At 33.8% G+C, this 12,766-nt stretch overlaps 1 protein-coding gene across 3 annotated transcripts in view; it reads left to right on the plus strand.

Annotated features, from left to right (window-relative positions):
- The first annotated feature begins 4,961 nt into the window (after positions 1-4,961).
- LOC116301818 (uncharacterized) overlaps positions 4,962-12,766 on the plus strand; it is a 59,691-nt gene continuing 51,886 nt past the window's right edge. For 2 of the 3 annotated variants that reach the window (XM_031710938.2, XM_031710945.2), the window contains exon 1: positions 8,666-8,752. The gene's annotated coding sequence lies outside the window, so the exon portion shown is untranslated. Of the gene's footprint in view, positions 5,033-8,665; positions 8,753-12,766 lie in introns of those variants that run through there. The other variant, XM_031710939.2, reaches the window with a different exon arrangement.

The raw sequence follows: 12,766 nt of genomic DNA on the forward strand, positions 1-12,766 counted from the left end.
CGGGTCGTCGATTCAAAACTCCCAAACGTTATATTGTAAAAGCCTCGATGAATTTTGTGGAAAAAGTATAGAGAAATTTAAATCATAAGAGAAAACTAACTCTAAAACGTTAAAAAGTATAATGCAAAGTGTATCAAGCCAATTGATCGAGAAAATAAATGAATTAGAGCCAAAACAAAGCATTTTTCTTGTGCTTAATTGTCTAAATTGAAAGATTTCTACAAAATCTTAGATTCTTCATTCCATATTCAAACTATTTTATTTTCATATAGTTAAGAAGTGAATTAGAACCCCTTTACCTAACATATGGTTTTCGGTATCAACTAGGCAATGCAAACAAAAATATTTAAAAATCTGAAAATTGTCATATACACTCATTTTTTTCTGTTACGAGGCCTCAAACATATTACATATTTTACTACATATTATTTAAAACAATGTATAGTTATATCATTAAATATCGATGTAACATGACTGAAATATCATATGTTCAAGCCAATTACATTTTTTTAAATAATATTTATTATATTTTCTAGATTATTATCATAAGTATTTGAATTTTTGAAGCAAGCTGAAGCTTATTTCTTCCACTCTGTTTTGCGATTTTCCGATCGCATGCCGATTTCTAAGCGAAACGAACGGCCGCGTCTTCGGAAAACGCGCGAAAACTCTCCTTGATACAGATTGGTAGAAGAAAAATTGGTATTTTCCCTGTGTTAGCGACAGCGTTAGCAGTTATGATGTTGTTAGTGTATGTTATTTATTTACATACCAGTCAGTGTGTAACACCGATTTTCATGCGAGAAATTGTCGTTTTTGTTCTCGTGGTTGTTCAATCTTTAGATTTCAGTTCATGCAGATGATTTCAGACAACGCATCAGTCAAAAATGGCCGGAGTTGTGAAAAGCAGCCAAATCATTCGAGGCATTTCTGGGAACGAAACGGTTTCAACAAAAAAAAAAAAAAAGGATATAAGACCATAAGTTAGGAAATAAATCTTTATGATTAGAAGTGTGGGATTATATCTTCTTCGTTAACGCGCTTGTCATAGTGTAAAAACAACTTTCTTGACTTGGGAATTGAATGGGTTTTGACTTTCGAAGGGCATGTAAATGAGCTTTAAAAAACGGATTTACATGCTTCAACCAAAGCCTATCTATATTGATGATAAAAGTAAACAAATTACGTTAAATAGTGAAAATGTATCATAATTGTTCTGGTTATCCGTGTGGGTAAGTCCTTGGATTTTGATTTTAAAAAAAAGTTTTTAATGCAATATTCAATATTCAATTTTGGAATATATGACAAAATTGAGTATTGAATGTTGTAAAAAATTAAAATCCAAGGACTTACGTACGGATAATCACCAAAATTAAGCGTTTTGAATCTTTTGGCGGATCGCAATCAAAATGTGTACACATTGTTCTAGATAGAGTTATTATTTCTTACTCAAGTTGCCACGATTAAAACCCATAGCTAATTACTGTAAGCATTTTCTATTTTCGAGGACCTCAATTTATAAGTATTATTTCTATATCTTTGATTTCATAATTTCTTACAATGATTTATATTTCAAAAAATTATGAATAATAATGAGCATTTATACCTATCAGGTTCTTCAAATCCATCACGTGCATGGATCTTTATACCTGATAATAGTTCAACATGGATATCTTTATATAAAGATTTTGAAATCTTTATTAAGGTCCACAAGATTACAAGAGCATGTCACGAATAAGGACCCTAAATGCTCATTAATTATGCATGAAATTTTTGAAGTCGTCCAATAAACTTGCAGCTACGCCTCGTAGTTTTAAACCTGATAATACACTCCTGCTTATTTATTAAACTATGCTCAATTGAAGCCTAGCTTTGTCCCCCACTTATTGTAAATTTATATTTTTTAAATTTATGATATTAATTAAGTAAATAATTAAACAGACTGTTTTAGGAGACGAAATAGACGCCATCTTGGAAATATGACCCCTACAACAATCCCACAATGCACTGCAATATCAACTCGGTCCAATCTTTTACTCGACCTTGGATTAGCTAATAATAATCTGATAAGTTTTAGTAGCTTTAAGCTTTTAAGTTGATACCTAAAAGTAATTATGCTTAAAATAGAGTGCACTCTAACCGTCTTCCTACAAACATCTCAGTCCGACTTCCTCAGGAAATAGTCATGAGCCCACAAGGCAAGTACTAGGAATGATCCCTTTTTTGGAAATCCGGTTCGCAGGAAAGGCAGTGGTTGATAGAAACCTTTGCTTTGGGTGTAGATTATTTTAGCTAGCAAAACAGTTTTAACTGAAATCGGTTAGTTTCCCTTCTCAGCTTGGTACTTGGCAAATATGTATTCTAACAAACTAATTGCTAAGGTATTCCAAAATTACAACTTCCGTGCACCTGTTCCACTGGGCTATTTAGGTGTTTTTTTCCCTCGTACAAAAGGTCTAAAATGAGATTTGGTAAAAGGAAAACAAAGCAATATCTAAAGCCAGGTTAGTGATCTGACTTAATGAAATTTTTTCCTCTTGTTCGCTATATTTTAAATCAAGGAAAACCACAATGAAGGATACACTTAACATATACACAATGCATGAAGGATGTTCAAATTCAATCTATTTTTTCAGCAAAATTTTCATTGGAATAATAAGCAATTATCGGAAGAGGTTTAGTAAAATATCGTGATTTGTTAGTGGCTAGCAAGCAATTATTTGCCGATGGCGATAATTTTTTTATCATTAAAATTATTTTCCCGTTTTTTGTTGTTGTCGCGTTTTTGCTGATTTTGCTGTCTATAAAACGTACCGAGTCACAGGGACCAAGTTAGCCATCGTTGCTGCGGCACGAGCAGAGCATTATTTGCAGCAAAAGGATTTTGAATCATAATGCGCATGAGTTGTCTCGGCGAATGAAGGGAAAAAAATAATTTGAAGAATAATAAATATTCAGTTTTATTTGATATTCAGACTAGATTAGAACTAGTTCTATATTTAGATTCAGTTTTGTCTACGCACACACGGAGAAGTGTCTTTGTATTCTGTGGAGGGCCTGATACCAGGATTTCAATCTTTAGACAACACGACACCATCCCTCCAATCGATCCAACCATTCTCATAGATAAGTACTTCATAAGAACAAGTGTTGAAATTGGTATCTTGAAAAGTGTCTTGCGCAAATATCACGAATGAAAATATGCTGAAAAATTAATGACCTAACAGACACTGGTATATCGACAGACCTGCCCCGTTGTCGATGAGCTCATTTCTGTGGCACATTTATTTTCCATCCTATTTTCTTTTTCGAAGTTTGTCTAAATAAAGTAACATAATTACACCGGGGGGAAAACGATATTAAATTAGGGTGTATGAATTACGTCACTAATTGTTCACATCGTTCGACATCTTCAGTAGCTTTGCCGGGCATTGAAACATTTTACTTTCTTGAGTAGGTTTAACTTTAGCTTTACCTTTAAATTTTTATTCTAGACTGAAATTTGTGCATGAGCCTTCTTTTTAGCGAGCACTAAGGTACTTCTAGCAGGTCTGAGAGAAACATTACGTGGGCAAGAGTTGACAAGCAAGGAAACAAAAAAGCAGCAATCTAAATTTGCACTTGCTTTTTTCTACTGATATACATTTATCTTGAATTAATAAATAACAAAACATAAAAACTTGATAATACTTCGCCAGTCATAAAGACTAGACAATACTTCTTATATTCATCGATAGGTATAAATTAAACATTAATAAAATACATAGATTTAAACAAATACCATTATATGCCAATAAATACATATTTTTATTTTCATGTCTTGATCGGAAAATATCGGATATTGTTTTTTGAAAAACCTTTTTTGGTAAATGTTATTGAGCAATGAAACTTAAATGGTTCCATTAGTCGAAGAGGAAAAATTGATTTAAAAAATCGTTTTTAAAATTTTAATGTGAGAAAAAGACTCATTTTCCAGTTTAACCTCGAGGCATCGTTGAGAATCCAAGTGGTCAGGCTGGCTTGTAAAAGTGAATGGATCCTCTATAGATTGAAAAGATAACATCGTTCGTTCATCATAATTCGATGAACCCAATCTGCGCAAAAGGAAAATAAAAATACCCAGAAGACAAAATAAAGTCTCTGTCGGCTCATTCTCCTAACAGATGTTAATTCCAATTCCAAGCGACCGCAAAAATGTCTAGTGCACCTTGGGTGCTGATGAAACAGGACCTTTCCGGCTCTATTGCCGTTCGCTTCATGGACCAGCCTTCCCTTAAGAACACCGTTGGTGTCAGCAGGATAATACCAAAATACATACATATAAATGCTGAATGATTAGTCCAAAAAGGTAACTGAACTACTCAGCTAAAATAGCCAGAATGTTTGACCACTAATGAATGTCGCACGCACTCTTTGATATAATTTTTGGAAAAACGATTTGTTTTTCGATTTCTTGAGATAAAACGATTTTGAATGATCGATAATGACAAATAATTAGTCGGTAGTTGTCTTTGTCGCAAACCGCTTCCTTACAAAGCTTCTTTAGCATTCGTATCTTGCAAAAACAACCTAGATCTATGTAGATCTTATCGTCTGCCGTCAGGATTTTTGTATCAGCTCCGGCTTTTTGAGACTTGAATATTGTAGCAAATCTTCAAGGGAATTTGAAACAAGGCTGTGGTTTGTTTTTTTTATTGATGCCTTAGCATTTGGTCTCTTCCACTTTTCCGAAGACCTTATAGTTAAAATCCAAGCGAGCTAACACACTGGTTTCTGTATTGTAGTTCACTCTTTTAATACTAACTATAATAAACTAGCAATATCTATATTTATTCAAGTTTACTGCATTATAATCTATTATTTGATCGAGATTTTCTGCGATTATATCTAAATAATTAACCTATAATCAGTTTGACATTTGATTACATCTTTCCTGTTTTTTAAAAATTTTTGCTATATAGGTCTACCAACGACAATTCAAATTTTCCTTAAGATCAGAAGACTGCAAGGCTAGGATTGTCTGCACCGACGTGTAAGCATATCCAAGTATTTCTTTTTTCATTCCTTTTTCTTTCTTTCTTTCTTTCTTTCTTGCTTTCTTGCTTTGCTTTAGCGCCGTGTTTTGTTGTTGTTGTTGTTGTTGTTGTTGTGTGTTGTTTATTGGTTTTTGCTTTGAATTTTAGCTTTGATAGCTTCGATGTTCAGTTAGCAATGTAAAACTCCTTCGTCGAAGAAAGTTTTAAAGGGGAAAAGGCTTGACTAATGTTTTTTTTTTGTCTTTTGTAACTGCTCACTTCTTTATGTTCATGTTTTTGATACTTTTGTCTCTAGTAAGTAATACCAATTTAATATAAATGCATTAAAATTGTTACATTTAGCACTCATGTCACATCGTAATTCATGATAAGCACGCACTTTTAGTTAATACACGATAATCAAATATTTTTAAAAAATATTTGGAAATCATGACGTACGGCACATACGCGATGCAACATACCGTAGCATGGAAATGGTTCCTTGCTGTCGCTTTGGTCCGTTTCATTCAATCACAACACGGTACGGTTTTCATACGAGTGAGAAATGTATCCGATATACTTTCTTACGGTACCCGACCCGAAATATCGCAGCATAGACATGGACACAGACATGGCTTCCAGTCATTTTCGTGCATTTCATCCAATCAAAACGCGTTGGCGTTAATATGGCGGTAAAAAAGGAGACCCAATAGGCCTTTTTAGATTCGTATGCAGATTGCACATTTCAGATCACATGATATTCCCTTGAGAATTGTTCTTTTATGACGAACATGTTAAAATATTTATACATGAAAGAATCAAATTCCAAAAGTGGCATCACGTGGTTTGGAATGTGCACAACAATAAACGAAGCTATAAAGGTCTATTAACCAAATTATTTGTCGTATAGTAAATTATCCCGCTTAACGAAAAATGTAAAATATAAATTGTTTGAGGTTTTATTCAGACGGGTTACTTCATTTGCCAGTTTACGATAATTCTTTTCGGTCATAATTTCTCTGTGTTTTATCATCCTACGAATATATTTGAAAAATGCGATAATTTTGCAGTTGAATATACGACCATTGCTCACAGGATATGAAAGTTATTTGAAAAAAAATGCATCGAGGTTTTTTAAATTTGTCAGTTAACATTGAAAGTTGGAGAGAACGACGGGACCACCATCTCCATGGATTAGTAAACATGGTCAAGAAAGCAACTCCATAGTTTAACCCGATTATAGAGATCGATGTATTACAAAGGTAACACTTTATCCTCAGTTATTTGAAAATCCTGAATATCATTGTTTTTGCCAAGGATTTAGCCAATAACCTCCCGCACCACAGACCAACGCTCAACCAACTAAGCCAACTTGGTTAACGAGGATTAATTGCAGGGGAGAAAGTATCTGTTGATATGATCAAGTTATATGATCATATAAATATTGGCCAGGATAAGGAGTAGCAAACTAAAGCAACATCAACGTCTAGTCGATTAATGCTCTGTAATATTTAAAACAAGAATAACTTTCTTCTTTGAATTGAATTTGTTCTATCAATCTATCTTTCTTTCTTTGTCTCAGTGTTTCTTTCTCTTTTCTTTCTTTGTTCGTCCGTCCGTCCGTCCGTCCGTCCGTCCTTCCGTCCGTCCGTCCGTGCGTGCGTGCGTGCGTGCGTGCGTTCGTTCGTTCGTTCGTTCGTTCGTTCGTTCGTTCGTTCGTTCGTTCGTTCGTTCGTTCGTTCGTTCGTTCGTTCGTTCGTTCGTTCGTTCGTTCGTTCGTTCGTTCGTTCGTTCGTTCGTTCTTACCATCCATTGTAAACGGCACCACGATGGGCGCCATGCTTTTGTTTTTTAATTTAAATTTCTTGGAAATGCTTCAATCAATACATTATTCATGCTAAGAAATTAGTGCTAGATGCTAGAACTGAAATTAATAAACAAATTTTTTTGTGAATTGAGACCAGCCATTATATTCATAAGCTATATCTATTTTATTCATACATACATTTTATTTAAATTAGTATGCATAATTCAGTATAATTTAGTAAGAAAAACAAGAGAAAAGAACGTGTATAGTTTGTTCATTAGGTATTTCTTTTGATTTGAGGATTTTTCTCCAAGGTTTCTACAGTTTGGCCCTCCTACGCAAACAATGTGTTAAATCGCTAATTCGATCTATGAGTCGGCTTTTCCTGACTTTGATCAGCCTAGAGGTTGTTTCGATTTGTTGTTGGATAAAAGTTAAAGATTGAAAAATGTAAAAGATCGCCCATCTTAGTTATTCCTAAATGTCTTAATATAATCCTTCTTATCCCTCAAATCTTAGAGATCCACATATGTTGATAAATTAATAAGCATATATAATTAGAATATGGTCTGAAATAAGACACTGGATAAGCTATTAGTTAGATTACCAAAGAGCAAAAAGGCTTGCGCAGGTAATAATGATTATAAGGATCGATTTTCTTTTTATTTAATGAATAGTACATAATAAACCTTTTACTGCTCGTAAAGTTGTTGTTTTACAATTACATCAATTTCTGAAAGTGACGGAAAACTCGTACCCAATAGCTACCTAATTACACTTTAATGAGCTTTTGTAAATACCTCGTAAAAAGAAGTCAATGATAAACCCTAAATCAATAATCCCTAAAGGTAAATAGGAAGAGTAATTTGTAAGTGATAATTGAAATCGTTTTCTCGAATGGTTGAGAATATTGCATGATGACCAACTAATTCCATATTTGTTAATCTACTAGTATATGTGGTAATAATGAGTTGGGGTTAATTCGCGGGGGCGAAAAAACAAAAGAAAAAGAAGAAAATAAGAAGAAAAAAAAGGAAGTAAAAACGAGGGTATAGGTTTTTATATTAGGGTCATCAGTGAATTTATTTAAGAATATGCAGGAATAATTGCACGGTTGTTAAGGGCAACTAAAGTTGCCTGCTGTGAGAAAGCACTGAATTGGTTTTCCTAAATATATCTAAAAATTCTTATTAAAAGTCAAAAAAAGAAGAAATCGACCAGCCATGCCTAGCTAATTAAGATGGTCGGCGCCTGCCTTCTTCGCGATCGGCAGTTAGTCAGAATTTGGCATTTTAATTTCATATTCGTACACTATAGTTAAGTTCATCTGTATTATGCTGGTGAAATACTGTGAGGATTTAATCACACGATAAACCTTTACGCAGTCATTCTGAAAGCAATTCATTGCGGCTTTCGACTTAACTAGCGTCTTGATCAAAATCGTGGTCGTTTCGAGTAGTTTTATTTGATCATTTGTTTCAGTGTTTATCTTTTACTTGCGTCTTTAACAGCAAAAGCAATAATTTATGAAGTAAATTGAACAAATATAAGGCATTACCAATAAACGATTATCAAAGCAGCTTAGCAACAAAACCAATAAAAAAAAAAACATTAAGTACAGCTTTTCTAATTACTATATTCAAGGCTTCAAGGCGAACTGAGAATTAGGTGCAGTAATTAACAGAGAGAGCGAAACCTCGGGGATTTGAGATATTGAATGGGCCAAATAACTGAACAGCGTAAGATCAACAACTCGTGTGCGTAGTCCTATCACGTGACTTCGATGTCACAATGTCTCGCCTTAATATGAGAACACCATTTGTTTCTAAGTTATGTAAAGTGTGTCCATCAGTGTCAAGTTAAGGCAAAGTACACTAATCAATCAGTAGTAGATAAGGCAATCGTCAAGGAAAAACACTGCTTTTACTCGGTAAGTTCTTGGATTTTTTTTTCTACCCAATGTATTCTTTCCCGGCCAATACTGCCTGCAGAACTGGATAATTTATTAATATCATGGTTCAATCACATGATTTCTTTGAAAGCGCTATTGATTGCAAACTGCGTTTTAACGAATATCTCCCAAGCCGGAATATTTCCGATCGAACCTTCTTAAAAATTTTCTTGCGATCTCAGCGATCCATCATTTGACCAGTTGGAGGTCCATCATCGTCGACTTAAATTAGATTAAATTTTTCCGGGTCATTTTCTTAATTCTCACTAATATACAATTGAATTTGACATATATTTTTCGCTGTTCCAGTGGTGTGCATAGTTCTGGATGACTTGTATATTCAAAAAAAGAGGTCTCTTTAGTACAAGCCGGAGACACGGCTGTATGCATGTATTGTTTAACTTTCATTTTAAGGCTATGAATTACCCTTTTTTTTTTAACTAAAATAATTTAAAACGGGTATCTTTTCATTCAAATTTTCATTTCTCTATTTTTTGTTCGTTTGTTGAATTTTAATGATCGTTTAACAATATTACATTTGATATAAAAACGCAAATACAACTAAATGTTTAAAAAAATTATTATTGTGTAATCTCCCTAGATGAGCTTTAAGCTCTTGCAGAAAATGCAGAGAATAAATATGTTTAAATAAAAAAATAAAAAATGAAAAAATAAATTATTACGATAATGAAATTGTGGGTGACAAAAGTCTGAGAACCTTATTTCCATCCAAATTAGGTTAGATTTTGTGTACATTTGAGAGATTGTACTTTGTACATATGCAGCACATATGACACCTTAAATCAGGAACCTTTCAGATGATTAGATCAATCGCCTGTCCAGAAATACATAACCAAAATACCTCAAAAGCTAATTTATAAATCGTGTGATAAGCTTTAACCATTGTGCATTATACATGATTCACTATGTCTTTGTACGTCTGCCGTTATTGACTTTCCCTTTTCTAATGGTCGTTTTTCTTCACCACTTTTCGTAACTATGACGACGACACAAGGTCTAATATCACATATCAATGGAAAAGACTCCATTTCAAAATCACTTAACGAAACCAAGTTTTCAAAAAAAGGCACATACGAGAGAGTTTTGCATCACTATCATGGTTTGTTATGTTGTTGTTATTCTCACTTTGGTTTAATTGTTTTTGTTTACTTGTTTGTTTGCTTGGCTTTTTTGCTTTCATTTTTTGTTGTAGCGGCTGTCGTACTTTTTGCCTTGCTTACTTGCTTGCATCTTAATTATTGTATTTCTTTCTTCCTTTTCCTTTTTCTTTTTTTCATACAAATTTATAGTTTTTTTTATATTTCTAGACGTTTTTTGTGATTTCGTGATAGGGACAAAATTGGTCCATATGGATGGTTTCTGATCGTAGACTTAAAGACGCAGATAGAATACAATTTTTAGTTCAAATATATTAAAGATGGGCAAACAGTCGTTCGTTAATTATTATATGGTTTTGTACAGAGTAATTCTCCATGCATACAGTTAGTTCGTTTATTTAAAAAAAGCCGGTCAGTCTTCTACCTCAGATTAGTTAATTGATGGCAAATATAAAACGGTAGTAGGTAATATTTTTTTATTCTTATTCTTTTTTTTCCCGTTTGCCCTAGGTTATATGGCTTGTAAATAATATTTGACTTCGGCCTTTCAAATGAACTGTTATCACCAAACCTATAAGGCCTTTTCATGCTTATGAACGACTCGTCTGGCCTAAATATTCTAAATATTCATGAGGTTATCAATATACCCGAGCAATACAGAGCACAGACCACAAAGCTTTTTAAGTTTGGTAATCGGTCTAGAATAGCCTTTTAGTCGTACTTCTCTGCAGAAAGATTCATCGGAAGAAAACCACAACTTGGCGCCCAAACGTCGAAATTGAATGTTCTTAAAAAGCCTCTGCAACCATTGTGTAAGACTCGTTAAATTCTTTTATAACGCTTGACAGTTTCTGGTTACGGGTTGATTTTTAATCAAACATCGTACGATCTTTTAGACCTTAAGGAAAAATAGGCTTTCACGTCGATGTGTATTATGTCAAACTGTAGCGCATTGACTTTATCTAAAGTGCATTTTTCCTTCGAGGGATTCTGAACAATATCATTTTGTTCTTTCCTTCTCTTCGCTTTTTTCTTTTTCTTTCTTTTTTTTTTTTTTTTTTTTTTTTTTTTTCGTTTTCAGTTTTTTTCCTTCTTTTTTACGTCGATCTCTCTCTCACTCTCTCTCTCTTTTTATTCTTTTTCATTATATCCTATATTTTTCCCTTTTTCTGTTCTAGTGCTTTTTTCCTTTTTTTTTTTTTTCTTTTTCGGGGGTTTGATCTCACTCTCTCTCTCTTTTTAATCCTGGCGTGTTCCCCTTTTTCTCCGCCATTTTATCTATTTTTAATTGCAAAATGAATACCACTGACTTCATGCCTAATACCTTAGCCAGCATGAAACGGAAAGTGCTAACAAAAAGAAGTCCACGATTAATAAGATTTTCCAAATGAAAACAAAACATGAAAGATATCAAGTGAATGAGATAGAGGATATTAGACTTTGGCTTGAATATACGTCCTTAGCTATCGCCAATCTAAACAAAGAATCTCCGGACAGATGTGATCAACCTCGACACTTTGAACCAATCATGATAAATATGTTTTTCAGTCGAAAACTCTTTTAGAAATGAATACTTTACTCAGTTTTCTTAAGTCAACTCTATTCCACCCCCTGCTGGTAGATCTCATTCAAGTTTGTAAACCTGGGTTGAAGTTCCTTTATGTCGTCTTCCTTCGCGGTTTCCTCTTATGAAGTCTTCTTTGTGGATAAGGAAAGACTCGATATTAGGACGCTAAAATGAGGATAGGAAAGCTGGACCTAAGGCTTGCAATAAATATAGATTCCGCTTTACATATTCATACCCCACCTACTACTGAAAATTACAGACATACACTGAAGCAATTAAAGTATTTCACATTAAGTAAGCCAATTAGACAAACTTACTCTAAAACTAGAATTATCGGCTTATCATTTCTTAATTCACTGTTTTTATCGTCCATTATGTGAAAGTATAAAAAAATATCAAAGTACGTAAAGTGAATATATCTTGAACGAAAGTCCTCTATGAGACTATGTATAAGTGCTACGTTGATCAAAAAGTAGTTGATGCAGCTTTAGACAATGTCCTTAATTAACGGGGGTGGAAATAGGATAGCGCGGAGTGGAAGTGAAATAATTAGCAAGCAAAAAGGATTAAGGATATTATGTCTAGAATATGAAGAGCTCCAACAAAGATCCAGTTGTATTTGGACATCAATCTAGGCGTGGAACTGAGATTATAACGTTATGCGATTCCCGACCTTTACTTTAATAACCCAATCAACTCGATCTTTCTAGCACGCACAAATAATACATTTCTAAACTTAGTCTTTTATTCTTCTCATTTAGATCCCATTGAAATCCATTAAAACTAAACGTAATACAAGTTCTACAAATTACTTTTCAATCAGCTTTAAATGCAAACTTAAAGACATCACGATCAAACTTCATGGATTTTTTTCTTTTCCTTTTCCTCGCTCAGTTCTCGGTTTTTTCGAATAAAACCCAATTTGAACAAACATGCGAGACTCAATAACGGTGAGTGTATAGGGAATAATTATCGCACCGCGTATACCGTTAGTTCTGCTAGCCACCTGCACGCCTGTCATTCATATGTACGACCGATCAACGAAAATGAACAGAGCAGTGGCACTCAGCCGTCCAGAATGAAGAATAGTTTTCTTTTCACGTTCATGGTTTCTACAAATAATTTTGTCCCATATAGACATGATAGAGACTAGGGTAATCGTTGTTGTTGTTGTTGTTGTTGTTGTTGTTGTTGTTGTTTTTTCTTAATTAGGTCTATAATTTATGCGATAGATACCCTTTGAGCTGAGGTGACTTTTTCCTTTACCTTTGTAGGACTTTGTCAATAGTCTTGTTTTTCTTTATAGAA

The sequence above is a fragment of the Actinia tenebrosa genome, unplaced genomic scaffold, assembly GCF_029948245.1.
Source record: "Actinia tenebrosa isolate PJP-AT-01 unplaced genomic scaffold, QUT_ActTen_1.0 PGA_scaffold4__44_contigs__length_22323623, whole genome shotgun sequence".
NCBI lineage: Eukaryota > Metazoa > Cnidaria > Anthozoa > Actiniaria > Actiniidae > Actinia > Actinia tenebrosa.